The 6243-nt window shown below is 54.7% G+C and overlaps 1 non-coding gene across 1 annotated transcript; it reads left to right on the top strand.

Moving 5' to 3' along the window:
• Nucleotides 1-1403: 1403 nt before the first annotated feature.
• TRNAS-AGA lies at nucleotides 1404-1485 on the top strand. Its single transcript has one exon. It is a non-coding gene; the product is annotated as a tRNA-Ser (tRNA).
• The last annotated feature ends 4758 nt before the right edge of the window (nucleotides 1486-6243 follow it).

The following is a 6243-nucleotide window of genomic DNA, read 5'->3' on the forward strand; positions in this document are numbered from 1 at the left end:
GGGCAACAAAAATGATGAGGGGGCAGGGGATTTACGAGGAGAGGCTGAGGGCAGGGCTGCCCGGGGGGGGGGCAGGTGGGGCAATTTGCCCCAGGCCCTGCAGGGCCCCCATGAGAATACAGGATTCTAGAGTATTGCAACTATTTTTTATGGAAGGGGCCCCCAAAATTGTTTTGCCCCAGGCCCCCTGAATCCTCTGAGCGGCCCTGCCCACTCCACCCCCTTCCCTCATTCTCCTCTCTCTGAGGCCCCACCTGTGCCCCGCCCTCACTCCCATTTGGCCACTTCCCACCCCCGCTCTTCCACTGTGGCTGAGGCCTGCTGGTCCACCTTCCGCTCGCTCCTCTCCTCCCTGAAGGCCTCCTTGTGCCTCTCCACCCCCTACCCCACGGCCTGCCCACCGCCCCCACCTCTCTGCCCCTCCCCTGAGACCCTCCCTGCCCACCGCCCCCACCTCTCTGCCCCTCCCCTGAGACCCGCCCTGCCCACCGCCCCCACCTCTCTGCCCCTCCCCTGAGACCCCCCTCCCCATCGCCCACCCCTCTCTGCCCCTCCCCTTAGACCCCCCTGCCCACCGCCCCCACCTCTCTGCCCCTCCCCTGAGACCTGCCCTGCCCATCACCCCCACCTCTCTGCCCCTCCCCTGAGACCCACCGTGGCCACCTCTCTGCCCCTCCCCTGAGACCCGCCCTGCCCACCACCCCCACCTCTCTGCCCCTCCCCTGAGACCAGCCCTGCCCACCACCCCCACCTCTCTGCCCCTCCCCTGAGACCCGCCCCGCCCACCGCCCCCACCTCTCTGCCCCTCCCCTGAGACCCGCCCCGCCCACCGCCCCCACCTCTCTGCCCCTCCCCGCCCACCACCCCCACCTCTCTGCCCCTCCCCTGAGACCCGCCCTGCCCACCGCCCCCACCTCTCTGCCCCTCCCCGCCCACCACCCCCACCTCTCTGCCCCTCCCCTGAGACCCGCCCTGTCCACCTCTTTCCTCGGTTGTCTGTTATTCCTTGAAACATCAAGGATGGAATTAAAAGCTGAGTTTACTCCAGGGTGAGGAAAGAAAGGAGCCACCAACCCCCTAGCAAAGCTCAGTGCCCCAGAGAAAACCTGCCCCCTGCTATTGCGATCACTGATGTGCTGGGGATATGGCAGGAAAGGGACTGTCTGAATGATCAAGGCAGGAAATGGACAACAATCTACAGCAACGTCATTGACCACAAACACACTCTAACCATGCTCCAGCCAGAAGGGAAATGAACGGGAATTCTTGCAGTTCAGCCATGGACACACTTACACAATGGCACAGCAGTGTGTGTGCTGAGGGAGCTGGTTTGAGGAAACAACTGGAATTGATCACTCAGTGAGAACAGAACTAGAGTGCAGTAAGAGACAGATCTCAACCAAGTAGTTGTGGCTGAGTGGTTAAGGCGATGGACTAGAAATCCATTGGGGTCTCACTGCGCAGGTTTGAATCCTGCCAACTACGGAGGGAGTTGTGGCTCTTTAGTTTCAAGGGAGCTGGGTCTTGTCTCACTCTCAAGCTGTGTCTACACTATTGGGTAATGCGGCTTTAAAGTGTTTTAATTAAACAGCTGCTGCATGTCCACACTATGCCCCTTGTGTCACCAGAGCACATCCACGCTAGAATCTTGGATGGCCACAGAGAGCAGTGCACTGTGGGTAGCTGTGCAACTGGCTGCAGGGTGTTTTGGGAAGGGTTTGCAATGCCTCATGGGCTGGTACAGCATCACATGATGCAGGTTTCTCTATCCCACCGTTCCATGGGCATCTTACTAGATTGCCAGCTGCTTTTCAACTGCAGTGTGCGTGGCGGGGTAGAGACTGTGTGTGTGTGTGTGTGGGGAGAGGGAGTGTGTGTGTGGGGAGAGGGAGTGTGTCGCACACTGTCTCTATGTTCAGACAGCTGCTGCAAGCAACCAGGCCTGAGGCAGGGGGAGGGGGCAGCCCCAACATGAGCCCCCGCTTCCCTCACTGGCTCAGCTCAGCACAGCAGCCTCTGTCACACACGCACACACACACACCGCTGCTGCTGAGCTCTGTGTCAGGGGTGCTGGAACAGGGGGTTTAGAGGGCCGTGGCCCCACCACTCTTAACTGGCTGTTAGGACAAATGATGGAGGGGGGAAAGGGGGAGTCTTGGGGGGGGGAGAGGCATTCTGTGGGTGTGGCCTCGGGGGGAGGGGTGGTGTGAGTGTGGGTCCTTGGGGAAGGGTTTTCATGGGAGTGCCACAGTTCAGACAGTAGTGACCCCCCCACTGTAAGGAAGCTCCCGCCGCCCCTGCTTTGTGTTCGTAGCGCGGGAGAGAGCAGCGTTCCAGGGCAGTGATTTGCTCCCCGGGGCTCCGCCAGGGGCGCTTGGGAGGCTGCAGGGAGCCCTGGGCCCTTTAAATCACCAGCCTGGGGAAGCCGGGCCGGGCTGGCACAGCGTACCCGCTCTTGCCAGTACCCCATACCGGAATGTACCAGCTTACGTTCACTTCTGGAAGGTCCTCACGTGGATCAATAACTGGTTAAAAGCCAGGAAACAAAGGGTAGGAATAAATGGACAGTTTTCAGGATGCAAACAGGTAACTAGTGGTGTCTGTACTGGGACTAGTCAACATATTCATAAACGATCTGCTAAACAGCGAGGTGACAAAATTTGCAGATGATCCAAAACTACAGAGGATAGTTAAGTCCGAAGCAGACTGTGAGGAGCTAAAAAGAGATTTCACAAAACTGGGTGAAAGGGCAACAAAATGGCAGATGAAATTCAATGTTGATAAATGCAAAGTGATGCACATTGGCAAACATGATCCCAACTCTACATATAAAACGATGGGATGTAAAATAGCTGTTCCAACTCAAGTGAGAGATCTCGGAGTCACTGTGGCTAGTTCTCTGCAAACATCCACTCAATGGGCAGTGGCAGGCAAAAAGCGAACAGAATGTTGGGAATCATTAAGAAAGGGATAGAGAATAAGAGAGAAAATCTTATTGCCACTGTATAAATCCATGGTACGCCCATATCTTGAATACTGCGTGCAGATATGATCGCTCCATCTTAAAAAAGATGTATTGGAATTGGAAAAGGTTCAGAAACGGGTATGGAGTGTCTGCCATATGAGGAGAGAATAATAAGACTGGGACTTTTCAGCTTGGAGAAAAGCTGACTAAGGGGAAATATGCTAGAGGTCTATAAAATCATGACTGGTGTGGGGAAAGTAAATGAGGAGTGTTACTTATTCCTTCTCATAACACAAGAACTAGGGGTCACCAAAAGAAATTAATAGGCAGCCCGTTTAAAACAAACACAAGGAAGTATTTTTTCACACAACGCACAGTCAACCTGCGGAACTCCTTGCCAGAGGAGGTTGTGAAGGCCAAGACTATAACAGGGTTTAAAAAAAAGAGCTAAATCAATTCATGGAGGACATGCTCTGAGCCAGGATGGGCAGGGATGGTGTCCCTAGTCTCTGTTTGCCAGGAGCTGGGAATAGGTGACAGGGGATGGGTCACTTGGCGATTCCCTGTTCTGTTCATTCCCTCTGGGGCACTGGGCTTTGGCCGCTATGGGAAGACAGGATACTGAGCTAGATGGACCCAGTCTGACCCAGTCTGGCCGTTCGTACGTCCTTACGTCCTTATGCTCCTTTCATAAGATGCCTGGGATTCTGCCTCACAATGTGTCCCTGAGGTCTCAGCCAAAATGCCCAGACAGGCAAACACTCTGGGCTCCTGAAGCCTCGGCCACCCACCTAAGTGCCTATGGCTCATCCCTGACCCTTGCTGCTGCTCCTTGCTATAGACTGTGAGAGGAGCGGAGGCAGCGCAGGAGCCTTCTGGGGACGCAGATCTGAGGCTTTGGGAGAGACACATTGTCTGAGACATCAGAGCGCTGCAAACCCTGCAGCCACCCCCTCAATCCGGGGCCTGTTCCAGCCCTGAGTCTGGGCTACCGCGATCCCTCCCCCAGAGCAGGGCGCCCACAGATTGCAGCCTGAAAATAGGCGTGTGAGACTAAATCCTGTTCTCCCGGACAGGGCCTCCCCTAAACCAAGTGCCTCTCCCAGGCAAGACGTGTCTTCGGTGCCCCCCCCCCATGTTAAAATTTTGAATATCTTATTTTTCATTGCATTTGTAGCTCAGCTCATGATTTTGACGCACAATTTCGATGCATGATTTTCTCTGTCATATAAGATGATAAATTTGCAGGCTAGGTTCTGTAAACCTGTATTTATTCATGCCATATATAAGCAAATAAAACAAATGCATTTTCTTTAAGCATATAGAAACTTTTTAATTTTGACAGTAACTGAAATGTACTAACATCTAGCAATGGAACTGTCAGTAGCACAGGGTGGGCCGGTATTAAATAGTGTTACAGTCGGAGACAGCGTTAGGATGTTAACCCCAGGCCTTTAGTTGAAAGGACGCTTCTCTCGCCTTTCCCACATGAACTGAAGCGCAGCATTACAGAGATCCAAAGATTGGCCAATGGCATTTCCAAGTGCTAAAATAGCAAGCGATGTCAGTCTCTCATTGGCCATCAGCGACTGAAGATGTGGTTTAATGAGCCGGAGCTTCAAGGTGAGGGTGGCTCTGTCCACTGCCTTCCGTTGCGCTGCTGGGCCCCAAGTCCCTGGTGGCCAATATGTGAAGCTGGGAGAAGAGAGTGGGGTGGCAAGTGGCGGCAGGACTTTTGCCACCAGGGTCTAGCTGCCCAACTTCCTCCTGGTACTGCTGGCCCCCCGTCGCCTTCAGGTAACCCAGGAACTAAGGCAGGAATAGGGCGAGGAAGCAAGTAAAGCCGAGCAAGGAAGGCAAAAGTGAATCTTGTCTGCATGGGCCGCTCGCAATGACGTCCTTTTTCTGTGCCACAACTGACAAAAACATCCCAGACTGAAAAGTAATAGGCCAAAAAGAAACCGAGCAGCTGCTCAAGTAGTTCAGTTGGGAGTGTGCTAGACTAACAGGCTCTTCTGTCCCCCTTTGTGCACGGGTGGGATGTTTTCTGAAAGTGCAGCAGTGCCTTTAACTGCCACAAGTCCCTCATTTCAGGCTATGCAGCAGGAAAAGGCAGCATGGGCTTCTGCACCGAGTTGGCCCACCTGACCTTTCATTCTTCTCTTGCTCTTTGTCAGCAAGGGGAAGAAAAAGCAGCTCTCCCTCAAGCTGGAGTCACAAGGGCGACGTAAGGACAACTTCCTGAGCGCCCGCTCCAGTCCTCTGCTCTGCCAGCTGACCTATTGAAGGGCTGCCACCACTTTCTCTAGGTTTGTCCATCGGTCTGTGCCAGGGTGAGCAAGCACCAGGCAGATGGAGTTTCTGTAGTGTAGTGGTTATCACATTTCCCTAACATGCAAAAGGTCCCTGGTTCAAAACCAGGCAGAAACATGCTGGCTTCCTTTTGCCAGATCCCCTTGCTGTTCAGGAAGGCCTCCTCCTTCTCCTATTGGCCTGTCCCTGGGATAACTCCAACCCCTGCATGACAGAGGGTGCTGACAGCAGTGGAGAAAGCACCTTGGTGTCAGGCTGGAGAACCTAGAGGAGTGCGGCGTGTCACCTTTTGGAGGCTTGTGGCTTGGTCTCCTCTGCTGTTGGAGGTTGGGTGGTGGAGGCCGACTCTTCCTGCTGGCCTCCTCTGCGTGACTTGCCAAAGGAGGAAGTGAGGCAGGAATGGGGCAAAAGAGGAAAGTCGAGCTGAGGAAGGCAGGGCAGAAAGTAAGCACATCATTGCGGCTAAGTGGGGTTAGTAGAGCATCACCATTCGTTCTGCAAAGCCGGGGGAGGTGCGGTTGGCTGCTGGGAGGCAGAATCCTGTGCCTGCCTCTTGGCTTCCCAGGGATGGCTCCTTGCAGCCCAGGAGAAGCGGGGTTCTGGGGGGAAGGAAAAGCAGCAATGGTGAGGCTGAGTGGGCTCCTTTCTGGCCGAGATGGTGGGCTGTGGTGGGTTTGGGAGTTGCCTGTAAGCCATAAGTGGACTTGGTGCAGTGAAAACCGCTGCTCCATTCTGGCTGACCTGGGGGAGCCATTAATGACTTGGGAGTGGGGGCAGGGCGCTGGCTGTGAGCAAATGGGATCCAGAAAGCCTCAGCCTGCCCCTCCAGGGGCCGAGTCATCTTCTTCTCTCCTGCCATGGGGAGCCCGGCCTAGAGCCTGCCCAGCATGTGCTGCAGCTCGAGCATTAAGCCTTCCTGTGTGCATAACCGAACTACGGCCTAGTGTAATCAGGGGTAAAGTTTA

This window comes from Mauremys mutica, chromosome 26, assembly GCF_020497125.1.
Source record: "Mauremys mutica isolate MM-2020 ecotype Southern chromosome 26, ASM2049712v1, whole genome shotgun sequence".
In the NCBI taxonomy this organism is placed as follows: Eukaryota; Metazoa; Chordata; order Testudines; family Geoemydidae; genus Mauremys; species Mauremys mutica.